This window comes from Zingiber officinale, chromosome 10A (assembly GCF_018446385.1).
Source record: "Zingiber officinale cultivar Zhangliang chromosome 10A, Zo_v1.1, whole genome shotgun sequence".
Lineage (NCBI taxonomy): Eukaryota > Viridiplantae > Streptophyta > Magnoliopsida > Zingiberales > Zingiberaceae > Zingiber > Zingiber officinale.
Window position 1 is genome coordinate 89,920,313 of NC_056004.1, and position 14,957 is coordinate 89,935,269.

Sequence of the window (14,957 nt, forward strand, 5' to 3'; positions counted from 1 at the left end):
TTACCTCCCTCTAGGGTTTTCTCCACCTGGCTTTGTTGGGTGCTACTCGGAATTCCGTTCTGTTTCCCCTGTACAAAAATTTATACAAGTATAGAACTTTTCCTAGCGACCCATGTGTTCTTCAAAAGTTAAACTTGGATTGCAAACGAAACTTAACATTATTAATCCAAGTTCAACTCATGTGTTCTTCATAAGTTAAACTATATTACAGAAGTTGATTAAATATCTATTTCAAGGATTAACTTTCAGGTCATTGGCGAGGCACTCGACCTTCTTGGTTATGGGATCATCCACCACTTCCTAGACAAAGTCTTTCAAAGAAATTGAATATTTAAGCTCCTTATAGTAAATCCTAGGTTTAACTATAGAGAACTCAATTGAAACACAAAATCAATAGCTTCTTGTGTTGGTATTTCATGATCCATACAAAGGAAAACTAAACTAGTACACAGCGGAAACAATTAACTAGTTATACCTTTCTTTGTATCTTAAAGACCTCTTGATCTTCTGCTGTATTCCTCTCCTCCTCTTGGACGTTGTGTGGGCGACCATCTACCAAGACAAAGCACCCGAACCTTTTCTTCTTCTCCTCCAAGCACCGCCGACCACAAAGATTGAAGCAAGGTGTCACCGGTCTCAAGAGAAAGAAAACAATAGAAGAGGGCTGACCACACAAGAGAATAAAAGAGAGAGAGCTTAAGTTATGTTTTTTGGGGCACCACCCTCCTCCTCTTTTATATTCTTTGCTAGCGGCTAAAAAGGGAAAGTTTTAACAAAATTTTCCTTTTATTTGCTATTGTGGATGGTTACAAAAAATGAAAGATTAAAATATCCTTTTTAAACCATTGTAAATAGCTATAAAAGGAAAGATTATAACAAAACTTTGTTTTAAACAAAAGCTTCCTTTTATTCTTATAATGGTTGGTCACAAAAAGGAAAGATTTTAACAAAATTAAAATCTCTCTTTTAAACCATTGTAGATAACTACAAAAAAGGAAAGATTATAACAAAATTTTGTTTTAAACAAAAACTTCCTTTTCTCTTCTATTATGGCCGGCCCCATGCTTGGGCACCAAGCATGGCTTGGCCGACCCACATCTTGGGCACCAAGCAAGGCTTGGCCAACCCCTTGCTTGGGCACCAAGCAAGGATGTGGCCGGCCCCTCACTTGGGTAGGAAGGAAAATCAAAACGGGTGAATGCGAGGCTTTATAGAGGCTACAGTAGGGACCGAGAGGAGGAATTGATTTTGGCCTCCTGATGAGCTTGAGCTTCCTATGTTCGACCCGAACACCCAACTCAAGTTCATCAATAATAACTCATACCACTAAAGAGTTATTATTGAACTACTGCATCAATCCCATATTATATTATGGGCTCCTTCTTATCATGAGTGTGTTAATCTCCCTGTGTTTAAGATATCGAATGCCCATTAATTAAATGAGTTACTGACAACTCACTTAACTAACATCTAGCTCCAAGAGTAGTACCACTCAACTTCATTGTCATGTCGGAACTAAGTCCACCTGTAGGGTTTATATGACGATCCTTATGAGCTCCTCAAGGGGACATCATCATCCTAATAAATAGGACACAGTTTCTTCTATAATCAACAACACACCATATAAATAATATTATTTCCCAACTTATCGAGCCTATTGATTTAACGAATAAATCTCACCCATTGATAAATTAAAGAAATAAATACTAAGTATATGTGATTGTTATTATATCAGAATTAAGAGTATGCACATCCATAATAACAGAGGTTGTGTTTTTTTATGCAGTAAGTATAAAAAGAACAAGCTCAAATGGTCCTGCTCAATATACACATAGTGTACTAGTGTAATTTTATAGTCAAGATAAACTAATACCAAATTACACTACAACCATTCCAATGGTTTGCCCCAATCCATCTTGGTTGTGAGCTAATAAGGAACTGATAACATGATATTCTGTGTGACACCACACACTATGTTATCTATAATATAAATTAAATAGACAACTGCATTTAACTAAATACAGACATTTGACCAATATGATTCTTATTTTAAAATAAATGTTTATACAAAAAGCTAGGCTTTTAGTATACATTCTAACAGGCTTCACTCACCAAGACTCAGCATTAGATCGACCCACCAGAGATTCAATATTGAGTCCTCCAAACCTATCGAATCCTTCTACTTGACTTCTACGATCTACCAAGATTTTCCTTGCCTAGCCGTAACTAGGACTTCCCATGCCTAACCATAGTTAGGACTAGTCACTCGGTTGACTTCTCACTCTTGCCTAGCCACGATTAGGACTTTCCTTGATCAAGCTCCATTAAAACCTTGGTTGTCGATTGCACCAACAAAATTTTCTAGAAATTTTTTGAAATTTTTGGGAGTACGCGGAGGCTGTATGACATATTTAAGGGGATAAATCTATTAGGCTTAGAGAAAACCTATTTGGAATATCAATTATGTGGGAGTTTATTAATCTCATTAACCTAAGGTTGAAATTACTTAACACTGAGTAATTAATCCCAATAAATACTTTGATCGGATTAATTGGACCTACACCCTCTTCCCTTTCCTGAGCCCCCTTCCCTTGATCCATTGCATATGAGTTGCCCTCTCTCGATTGCTCATCGCCCTGACCATCGAGCCCCAACACTGATAGCTGTGAGCCCTGATTGCTGTAGTCAATCGCCAACCTTGAGACAACAACGTTTCATATTGCAGTCGCCTTTGAGCTCCGCTACCACCCTCTCCGATCCCACCTCTTCTGTGCCCTAGCGTCGATCCACCGCCGCCGCCATTGCAAGGGTAGAGTTCATTGATCGATCCACTTCCGTCATCCTCATTGCATCAGCTCTTCGCCGAGGCAGTTCCGTAACCATACCATGAGGGTTGTGCCACAGATGGTCGTCTGCTATTTTGGCTGATGGGAGCAGTCGTCGAAGAAGGTGACGAACCATTGCTATTATGTGTGTGACCGCCAGTGCAACTCCTTGCCTCACCACTCATTGCCTCGTCTATTGATCTGTCACTATCGATCCTCCACAACCTATTGTGTCTTACTATGATTGCAGCCGGAGATACTGAGATACCATCAGAGAGCAGACCTGCTGGCCCTCCATTGCCTAGGCCACTCCATTGTACTGCTATAAGAGAGCTATAGGGTAATGACTTTCATTACCCAATTAGTTCTATTCATTTAATTTTGTTTATGGAACAATCCAATTTGAGAAGCATTATGGAGGAGTTAGATCATTGATAATGATGTTAATCTCAATTTGGTGGATTAGAATGATTGGTTGTTGTTAGAAGTGTTGGTACCCTAAGGTTGTTTTGATGTGATCAAACAAGTTAAGTTATGTACTGTTGTGTTTAACCCTGTGTCTAAGTGTGCCTGAGCTTAGGAATATAGGAAGTCGAGCAAAAGACGCAGATAGAGAGAAGGGCGACACGGGAGAGAGATGACGGGCTCGATGCGTTCGAGGAACGAGGAACTGCGGAAGAGTATGCGGGCAGACGAGAAGGAGGCACGAGGCATTTCAAAGGGACGAGAAGCCGGAGCGGAAGGTTGCTCGAGAAGGCTGGAAGTTAGGTTCGGGTGAGTCCTATTCTGGATGGCCAAAATCACCCAAGTAAGCGGAGCCAAAGCGGAAGACCCGGACCGAGGCGAGCAATACCATAGCAGAGGGCCCAAATCGGAAAAAGTCAACATTGTTGACTTTAAGGGTTCGAGCACCGGGAATCAGTCCGGGCTCCTGGAACCCTTCCGGGCGCTCAGAATATGAAATTATCTAGATCACGTTTGACCGCAATCTGTTGCTAAGGGGATAAAGTTTTATCCCCTTCCAGGCACCTAGAACACTTCTAGGCGCCCCGACCAAGGCTATAAATATAACCTTGGTCTAAAAACTAAACAACAAGTGGTATCGGAGCCATGATGCTTTAGGAGGACAAACCACCGATCGAAGCACCGAATCAATGGTTGCACCGAGCATATACCCACCGAAGTTCGAGGGGGAATTCGCTAGCTGGAAAAAGCAAATGCAGCTATTCTTTAAAGCTAACTTTGAATTATTTTTAATAATGAAATTTGATTTTATAGCACCCAAGCATAAGGAAGAATACCAGTGGATGAAGAAGGAACAGGCCGATTACGTGGAAAACGACAAAGCAGAATTCCATCTGCTGAGCATCCTTCCGCCACAAGAAGTCAACCGGGTCGGCATCTACAAAGCCAAACTCAATATAAAAGATACAAATACACGAACAAGTACAAAACCAATAAAACGTATAGAAGCACTAATGGTACGGGAAGCTCGGTGTGACATGGGATTAGCGGACAGGATCTTTAGGCGACTCCATAAATCCTTTACCTGCTACCTGGTGAAATAACCAGTCTACGGGGTGGTGAGTATTAAGACTAGAGAAAGTTTGGGGAAGGTGGATGGAGATTCTTTCACTTCTATGTTCTGTGTACCATCCGGGAGGTTATGAAATCACTATTAATAATGGTTAATGCTTTCGTTACCTTCTTGAGCAGCAAGTAAAAAGAATCCATGTGGTAAAATATTGATTGTTCTACTTAGACAAATTTTATCCCGACAGGTCAGGCATTCAGTGCGCACAGGTTGTGCTCGTAGACAAGTCAACTTGGTTCAATGTAATGCATGAGAGAGAGCCTCTCTCCATGCATTTATTCACATTATATATGCACGTGAAGCAATATAAATCAACCAATATATCTTGAAATTATCAATGTGGGACTAAAGTCCTATTCACAACAAAGCCTCTTTTCTTTATCATCAATTTTCTATTCACATATATCCAACATAGTCTAGATGACGTCTTACCCAATACTTATCCAAGACCAAGATCAAGTGATGCACTAGCAATGAAACATGTCCACCTGAATCCATTAAATAATTATAAGGACCAAAGGTTTGAGCATTTCCCTCAAGACATCTTAAAGGAATGTTTTTTATTCAACAAATAGGCATGCAAGGCAACTAACCTATACTCGAGGGATGAGCTTGGTCATAGTGTTTATGGCCCGTCATCTTATTTCAACCAAAGCCTACACTTTGAATAACTGAATGAGTGAAGGAAGAAGTAAGTGCATATGGAAAAAAATATTGAAAAGTCCTGAATACTACTGATATGGGTAATAGTCGTTGATCCTAGGGATAGTGAAGGGACAATAGTCAAAGTGATGTGGTAGTCAAAAATTAAGAGGAGGTAGCAATCAAGGTTGAGAACTACGTGTCCAAACAGGCCACTCCCTAAGGACTTGGTTCCCCTCATTTTTCATGGACATGACTCCCAGTCTACTCTCGGCCAACTCTATGTCAGTCAGACCCCGAGAGCTTAGTCCCCTCATTTCTAATGGGCATGTCTCCCAGTTTACTCCCGGCCGACTCTACACTAGTCTAACCCCAGGGTGGCTCAGTCCCCTCACTTCTCATAGGCAAGACTCCCAGTTTACTCCCGACCGGCTCTATGCTGGTAGGATCCCAAGGCTCAATCCCTTCACTTCTCATGGGCATAACTCATAGTCTACTTCCAGCCAACTCTACACCTGACTCCGAGTCTACTCTCGGTCGGCTCTATACCGGTCGGGCCCTAGGGCTCAGTCCCCTCACTTCTCATGGGCATAGCTCCCAGTCTACTCCCGGTTGGCTCTACGCCCGATCCCACAAATTACCTTCTTCACTGTGATCTGAATCTATTTTGTCATCAATGCTAATTAATGTTTGGTTAACCGATCATTGAGTTCGATTGACCAATCACCTTACATAGCAAAAGTGTTCTTCTATATCACTCTGTGCCGTGTCAGCTTGGTTCGGTCGACCGATCCACTTGGATCCTACAAACACAGTTAGTTTGAATACTCCTGCAAAACAGAGTTACCACAATATAGTATGATACAAGAGTAGTAAAGTATAAGTAGATAGTAAATCTGTCTTTGATCTCAACTTGGAAGGCTATTGGTTTCTTTAGTTGGATCAGTGACCTAGGGTTTGTCCCTTCCTGGGGCATAACCTTCCCATCACTCGACTTCAGTTGATTACCTCAACCTACCTACCAAACATTGACCCTCTAGACCTGTTTGGACTTTCTTTGCTTAGTGTTTGATCTCCTGATCCACTAAGACTTTTCCTACAATACTAAATTAGCCAACAACAATAATAGTAATATAAAATACTATGGTAAAACTAAACTTTGAATTACCGAGATCAGCTAGTTCAGTCGACCATGCACAGTCTATTGGAAACCATCCGATCAATCTTGCTTGAAGTTCACTCCTCCAAGACTTCATGTTACCTAAAGTTACCTCCCCGTAGGATTTTCTCCATCTGGCTTCACTCACCAGAACCTAGAGTTACCTCCCTCTAGGGTTTTCTCCACCTAGCTTCACTCACTAGGACCTAAGGTTACCTCCCCCTAGGGTTTTCTCCATCTGCTTCACTCACCAGAACCTAAGGTTACCTCCCTCTAGGGTTTTCTCCACCTGGCTTTGTTGGGTGCTACTCGGAATTCCGTTCTGTTTCCCCTGTACAAAAATTTATACAAGTATAGAACTTTTCCTAGCGACCCATGTGTTCTTCAAAAGTTAAACTTGGATTGCAAACGAAACTTAACATTATTAATCCAAGTTCAACTCATGTGTTCTTCATAAGTTAAACTATATTACAGAAGTTGATTAAATATCTATTTCAAGGATTAACTTTCAGGTCATTGGCGAGGCACTCGACCTTCTTGGTTATGGGATCATCCACCACTTCCTAGACAAAGTCTTTCAAAGAAATTGAATATTTAAGCTCCTTATAGTAAATCCTAGGTTTAACTATAGAGAACTCAATTGAAACACAAAATCAATAGCTTCTTGTGTTGGTATTTCATGATCCATACAAAGGAAAACTAAACTAGTACACAGCGGAAACAATTAACTAGTTATACCTTTCTTTGTATCTTAAAGACCTCTTGATCTTCTGCTGTATTCCTCTCCTCCTCTTGGACGTTGTGTGGGCGACCATCTACCAAGACAAAGCACCCGAACCTTTTCTTCTTCTCCTCCAAGCACCGCCGACCACAAAGATTGAAGCAAGGTGTCACCGGTCTCAAGAGAAAGAAAACAATAGAAGAGGGCTGACCACACAAGAGAATAAAAGAGAGAGAGCTTAAGTTATGTTTTTGGGCACCACCTCCTCCTCTTTTATATTCTTTGCTAGCGGCTAAAAAGGAAAGTTTTAACAAAATTTTCCTTTTATTTGCTATTGTGGATGGTTACAAAAAATGAAAGATTAAAATATCCTTTTAAACCATTGTAAATAGCTATAAAAGGAAAGATTATAACAAAACTTTGTTTTAAACAAAAGCTTCCTTTTATTCTTATAATGGTTGGTCACAAAAGGAAAGATTTTAACAAAATTAAATTTATCTTTTAATTCTTTGTAGAAAGCTATAAAAGTAAAGATTTTAACAAAATTTTGTTTTAAATAAAAACTTCCTTTTCTCTTCTATTATGGCCGGCCCCATGCTTGGACACCAAGCATGGCTTGGCCGGCCCACATCTTGGGCACCAAGCAAGGCTTGGCTAACCCCTTGCTTGGGCACTAAGCAAGGATGTGGCTGACCCCTCACTTGGGTAGGAAGGAAAATCAAAATGGGCGAATGCAAGGCTTTATAGAGGCTACAGCAGGGACCGAGAGGAGGAATTGATTTTGGCCTCCTGATGAGCTTGAGCTTCCTGTGTTCGACCTGAACACCCAACTCAAGTTCATCAATAATAACTCATACCACTAAAGAGTTATTATTGAACTACCGCACCAATCCCATATTACATTATGGGCTCCTTCTTATCATGAGTGCATTAATCTCCCTATGCTTAAGATATTGAATGCCCATTAATTAAATGAGTTACTGATAACTCACTTAATTAATATCTAGCTCTAAGAGTAGTACCACTCAACTTCATTGTCATGTTGGAACTAAGTCCACTTGCAGGGTTTACATGACAATCCTTATGAGCTCCTCAAGGGGGCATCATCATCCTAATAAATAGGACACAGTTTCCTTCTATAATCAACAACACACCATATAAATAATATTATTTCCCAACTTATCGGGCCTATTGATTTAACGAATAAATCTCACCCATTGATAAATTAAAGAAATAAATACTAAGTATATGCGCTTGTTATTATATCGGGATTAAGAGTACGCACATCCATAATAACAGAGGTTATATTATTTTATGCAGTCAGTATAAAAGGAATAACTTCAAATGGTCCTACTCAATATACACATAGTGTACTAGTGTAATTTTATAGTCAAGATAAACTAATACCAAATTACACTACAACCATTCCAATGGTTTGTCTCAATCCATCTTGGTTGTGAGCTAATAAGGAACTGATAACATGATATTCGTGTGACACCACACACTATGTTATCTATAATATAAATTAAATAGACAACTGCATTTAACTAAATACGGACATTTGACCAATATGATTCTTATTTTAAAATAAATGTTTATACAAAAAGCTAGGCTTTTAGTATACATTCTAACAGGCTTCACTCACCAAGACTCAGCATTAGATCGACCCACCAGAGATTCAATATTGAGTCCTCCAAACCTATCGAATCCTTCTACTTGACTTCTACGATCTACCAAGATTTTCCTTGCCTAGCCGTAACTAGGACTTCCCATGCCTAACCATAGTTAGGACTAGTCACTCGGTTGACTTCTCACTCTTGCCTAGCCACGATTAGGACTTTCCTTGATCAAGCTCCATTAAAACCTTGGTTGTCGATTGCACCAACAAAATTTTCTAGAAATTTTTTGAAATTTTTGGGAGTACGCGGAGGCTGTATGACATATTTAAGGGGATAAATCTATTAGGCTTAGAGAAAACCTATTTGGAATATCAATTATGTGGGAGTTTATTAATCTCATTAACCTAAGGTTGAAATTACTTAACACTGAGTAATTAATCCCAATAAATACTTTGATCGGATTAATTGGACCTACACCCTCTTCCCTTTCCTGAGCCCCCTTCCCTTGATCCATTGCATATGAGTTGCCCTCGATTGCTCATCGCCTCGACCATCGAGCCCCAACACCAATAGCTGTGAGCCCCGATTGCTGTAGTCAATCGCCAACCTTGAGACAACAACGTTTCATATTGCAGTCGCCTTTGAGCTCCGCTACCACCCTCTCCGATCCCACCTCTTCTGTGCCCTAGCGTCGATCCACCGTCGCCGCCATTGCAAGGGTAGAGTTCATTGATCGATCCACTTCCGTCATCCTCATTGCATCAGCTCTTCGCCGAGGCAGTTCCGTAACCATACCATGAGGGTTGTGCCACAGATGGTCGTCTGCTATTTTGGCTGATGGGAGCAGTCGTCGAAGAAGGTGACGAACCATTGCTATTATGTGTGTGACCGCCAGTGCAACTCCTTGCCTCACCACTCATTGCCTCGTCTATTGATCTGTCACTATCGATCCTCCACAACCTATTGTGTCTTACTATGATTGCAGCCGGAGATACTGAGATACCATCAGAGAGCAGACCTGCTGGCCCTCCATTGCCTAGGCCACTCCATTGTACTGCTATAAGAGAGCTATAGGGTAATGACTTTCATTACCCAATTAGTTCTATTCATTTAATTTTGTTTATGGAACAATCCAATTTGAGAAGCATTATGGAGGAGTTAGATCATTGATAATGATGTTAATCTCAATTTGGTGGATTAGAATGATTGGTTGTTGTTAGAAGTGTTGGTACCCTAAGGTTGTTTTGATGTGATCAAACAAGTTAAGTTATGTACTGTTGTGTTTAACCCTGTGTCTAAGTGTGCCTGAGCTTAGGAATATAGGAAGTCGAGCAAAAGACGCAGATAGAGAGAAGGGCGACACGGGAGAGAGATGACGGGCTCGATGCGTTCGAGGAACGAGGAACTGCGGAAGAGTATGCGGGCAGACGAGAAGGAGGCACGAGGCATTTCAAAGGGACGAGAAGCCGGAGCGGAAGGTTGCTCGAGAAGGCTGGAAGTTAGGTTCGGGTGAGTCCTATTCTGGATGGCCAAAATCACCCAAGTAAGCGGAGCCAAAGCGGAAGACCCGGACCGAGGCGAGCAATACCATAGCAGAGGGCCCAAATCGGAAAAAGTCAACATTGTTGACTTTAAGGGTTCGAGCACCGGGAATCAGTTCGGGCTCCTGGAACCCTTCCGGGCGCTCAGAATATGAAATTATCTAGATCACGTTTGACCGCAATCTGTTGCTAAGGGGATAAAGTTTTATCCCCTTCCAGGCACCTAGAACACTTCTAGGCGCCCCGACCAAGGCTATAAATATAACCTTGGTCTAAAAACTAAACAACAAGTGGTATCGGAGCCATGATGCTTTAGGAGGACAAACCACCGATCGAAGCACCGAATCAATGGTTGGACCGAGCATATACCCACCGAAGTTCGAGGGGGAATTCGCTAGCTGGAAAAAGCAAATGCAGCTATTCTTTAAAGCTAACTTTGAATTATTTTTAATAATGAAATTTGATTTTATAGCACCCAAGCATAAGGAAGAATACCAGTGGATGAAGAAGGAACAGGCCAACTACGTGGAAAACGACAAAGCAGAATTCCATCTGCTGAGCATCCTTCCGCCACAAGAAGTCAACCGGGTCGGCATCTACAACTCAGTAAAGGAGCTTTGGGAGAAGTTCCTTGAGCGACACGAAGGGACGTTCGAAACCAAGTGAGTGAGACAGGACTTACTTCGTAACTAGCTCACCAACCTACGATTTGAAGAAGATGAAACAATTGCACAACTTCACTCGAGGATCAGGGAGCTCATCACCGGACTTTCAAATCTCAGAGTAAAGGTAAGCAACCGAGATTCGCTAAGGTACGCTCTTAAAGCCTTCCCTAGAAATACAAAATGGAAATCACTAGTAGATTCCTCCTATATCTCTAAGGACTTAGAATCTATTACCTTAGAAGAATTATTTTCAACTTTTGATGTGCATGAGTCGAGATTGTTGGTGCGGGAAGCATCCGACGATCGAACTCATGTTTTGATAATGGAAAAGAATTCAAAGTTAAGATGTTTTGTATTCTAACAAGTCTACTTGAGGATTTCAGGAAAGTCCTAACTACGGTTAGGCAGGTGAAAACCCTAGGGGGTGGTAACCCTAGGTCATAGGGGGTGGTAACCCTAGGTCATAGGGGGTGGTAACCCTATGCGGATAGTCTTGGCAGGTCGATGACTTCAGGCAAAAAGTCCTAGGGGGTGGAAACCCTAGGTGGAAAGTCCTGGTGTCGCGAGCCAGGTGAAAGACTGGACTTTTGCTCAGCACTCGATACTTCCGGACTTTCTGCTGGACATCCGCTTCAATTGTTGGTACGGGAAGCATCCGACGATCGAACTCATGTTTTGATAATGGAAAAGAATTCAAAGTTAAGATGTTTTGTATTCTAACAAGTCTACTTGAGGATTTCAGGAAAGTCCTAACTGCGGTTAGGCAGGTGAAAACCCTAGGGGGTGGTAACCCTAGGTCATAGGGGGTGGTAACCCTATGCGGATAGTCTTGGCAGGTCGATGACTTCAGGCAAAAAGTCCTAGGGAGTGGTAACCCTAGGTGGAAAGTCCTGGTGTCGCGAGCCAGGTGAAAGACTGGACTAGCCAGGAAGCGGATGTCCAGCAGAAAGTCCAGAAGTATCGAGTGCTGAGCAAAAGTCTAGTCGATCTGGAGGATCGTACTGGCAATAGGTAAATCTCTTGAGTGGAGTAGGTGAGGACGCGTTCCCCGTAGAGGGAACAGTAGGCGTCGGGTCGACCTAGGGTTTCCGGTTGGAAATCCAAAGTCAGACCCGGACAGTCCGGAGACTGTCTTAAACATTCTTTATTATCCATGTCACGCCCCGGAGAAGTCCTTGTCCGAAGAAATTTCGGCAGCACCTCCCCTGTACGAGTGACAATCTGAAGCATTTCTACAGGCATAATATACACCAGCCACAGGCGATTGGAATATACACACAACCACGCAGTTATATATACATCATCAGCCAACACGCATAGAACAAAACCAACACAACGAAAATGACAAAAATCCAATACAAACCAAAGCACAAAAACTGCTAGCCGACTAGGCTTACACAACCAACAACAAATACAAAATACCACATAACAACATCAACACTCCAAAAACAAAACCGGAGTATAGAGCTAAACAAACTGATACATAAACAAACAAAACATACGTGAAACCGATAAGTCTTCTGATGTGACGTGGGGACCAGCAGACAGGATACTCCAAGCAACACCATAAACAACCTGGTACCTGAAAAATATAATGTCCACGGGGGTGAGTTCAACAACTCAGCAGATACCTAGTTGACATGTATAGTAAACTATAACAAATGGTAATAACTATGGAGTACAGTCTCCTGAACAAAATAAGGTAATGCATAATAGAAAAGGCTAAAGAGTATTGTACTCACCAGGGCCACCTATCAGAATAATCAGGTCGTCAGATCGGAAGTGTCATAAATCCTGTATGCATGTCAAACATATGCATCCATCCAAATGCAGCATATAAGTGCAGCAAACACAAGCGAGAATGTATAAATGCGATGATGCCAATGATGCGTCGGGTCACCCCGACGCCACTGATCTCACACACACAATAGTGAGGCCGAGTGGGTAGAAACCGTGCACTCTACCATCACTAGACCCTGTGATGAGTGAGTGAGTGAACGGGATGCTGTCGGAGTACTCCTGTCCTCCGACCCCAAATCATAAATGGGGAGCTCAATGCTCTCATCTCCTAGATACGATAACGGAAGGTATCTCTGCCGCTACCACGATTCACCCGACCAACGGGCAACAGAGTCCACCGTCACGGCCTACTACCGCTACACTAAATGCCGCTGAGCTAAACAGAGCGGAACTGCTTTGGCTACCACCTGAGTCCTCAGACCAACGGAGCCAAACAGCAGAACCGCCACACACCTGTCTGATATACCACTAACCCATGATTGGTGGTGCGTGCAGTACATGTAACTGGCGATGTGCTCAACCATAGTGGAGCCGACAATCGCACAGCATGCAATCATGATGCATGACACTAAGCATAGCAATAAACTGATCAGCATAACCATATCCATATATATATAATATGAGTATCGTAGTATCGAAGGTCAAATACGAAGAACTAAAGTACACAGGTCAGATAGGATATCAAAAACCTAAGTCCTGAACAAAACAAGCATGGTATGTCACTACCTCACTGAGCATATATATAATCATATGGATACTAGCATAAAATGCATAACAGGTGAGCAAACAAGCATGTAACGAGTATCCGGTAGTGACGTACCTAAATAAGGATAAACACAATTATTACTAAAGGCTATAACCTACTAGACATATCAACAAGACATATCAAAAAGATAAGTCAAGGTACCCGCCTCCGATATAGATCCAATCGAACCAATCCGATGTCGAGACGCCCGTCTCGAATCACAGTCCTGTAACAACACGATATACAGATTTAGCTAATTACATATTAATTAATTAGATAAATAAAATTCCCGAGAAGCTAACCTAAATCCAAATCCAATTTTAAACCTTAATTGGATCATCAACTCCTTAATCATTTCATAACTAATTCATACAAATTAGAACTTGCAACAATTATAATCCCTCACAACAAGCGTAATCATATAATCTAGATTACATCATGATCTATAACTAAAATCAAAACCCTATTCCTTACCTCAACACCAAAGTCTCTTATGTTGGTCCACAACAGGTGGTTCCTGTCGGAATAAGGGCAGCCGCTGAAACCAAATACACCACCGTCGCAATGAATCTATAATTAGAAACCATAATCCGTAGTTAGCATAACCTTCCACCCAACCCAAGTGCTGCTCACGGCAAGACAAGAATCAGAGTACCAAATTTGAAAACCCAAACCTTAAGCCTTCACCTTCAACCCCTTTGCCGTATGCACCTGCTGTTGGCGTCGGAGCTCTATGGCCAGTGGCTTTGAAGAGGGGCGGCACCAGGAACTAGGGCACGACCTGGAGGCTAGGGCAGAGGGGAAGAGAGGAAAGGAAAGTATGCTACGGTGGAGAGGCTAGGGCACGCGACAACTTGAGTGTTGGCGAGAAGAGGAGCGATCGACTTCGGGGTTCCTGTGGCCGATGGTGGATCTAGGGCACACGAAAGGAGTGGCCGGAGAGGGCAGTGGCAGTGGCGTCGGTTGTTGGTTTTGGTGGCAGCACAAAGAAAAGAAGAGCGTCGGCCATGGCAGTCTCCACAGCGAGGGTAATGGGCAGAGGAGTAAGGAAGAAGGGGGAAGAGATGAGGAATTCTGCGGCGGTTAGGGCAGATGATCGGGAGAAGAAAACTCGGCTTGGCGCACGGATTCGGCGGGGAGGAAGGAAATAAGAAAAAGAAAAGAAAATGTCTTTATAAATAAAATATTTCCTCGCTTAAATGGGTAGACAAAACAGGCTTTTTTAGACCCCATTTTTGTCCCGGTTAACTCGTCCATACGTGCTCCGAAAAATTCCTGAAAAATTTCTAAAATTTCCGGAAAATTCCCTTATCATTATTCGCCATTTTTTCGGTATTTTACATTCTCCCCCACCAATAAAAATTTGGTCCCCAAATTTCGTTATCTACCATCGGTAAATACTAACAACAGACAAAGAGTATAAATGCTGAACGGTAAATTAAATCATATACCCCAAGTGAAAAGATGGGAATATCGAGCTCGGATAGTATCCTCGAGCTCCCAAGTAGCCTCCCCGTCTGAATGATGTTGTCATCCAACTTTAACTAGCTGGATAGTCTTGTTCCTCAACCGACGTTCTTTCCGGTCTAGAATCCGTACCGGAATCTCCTCATAAGTGATGTCAGGCTGAATAGGAACTGAGATAT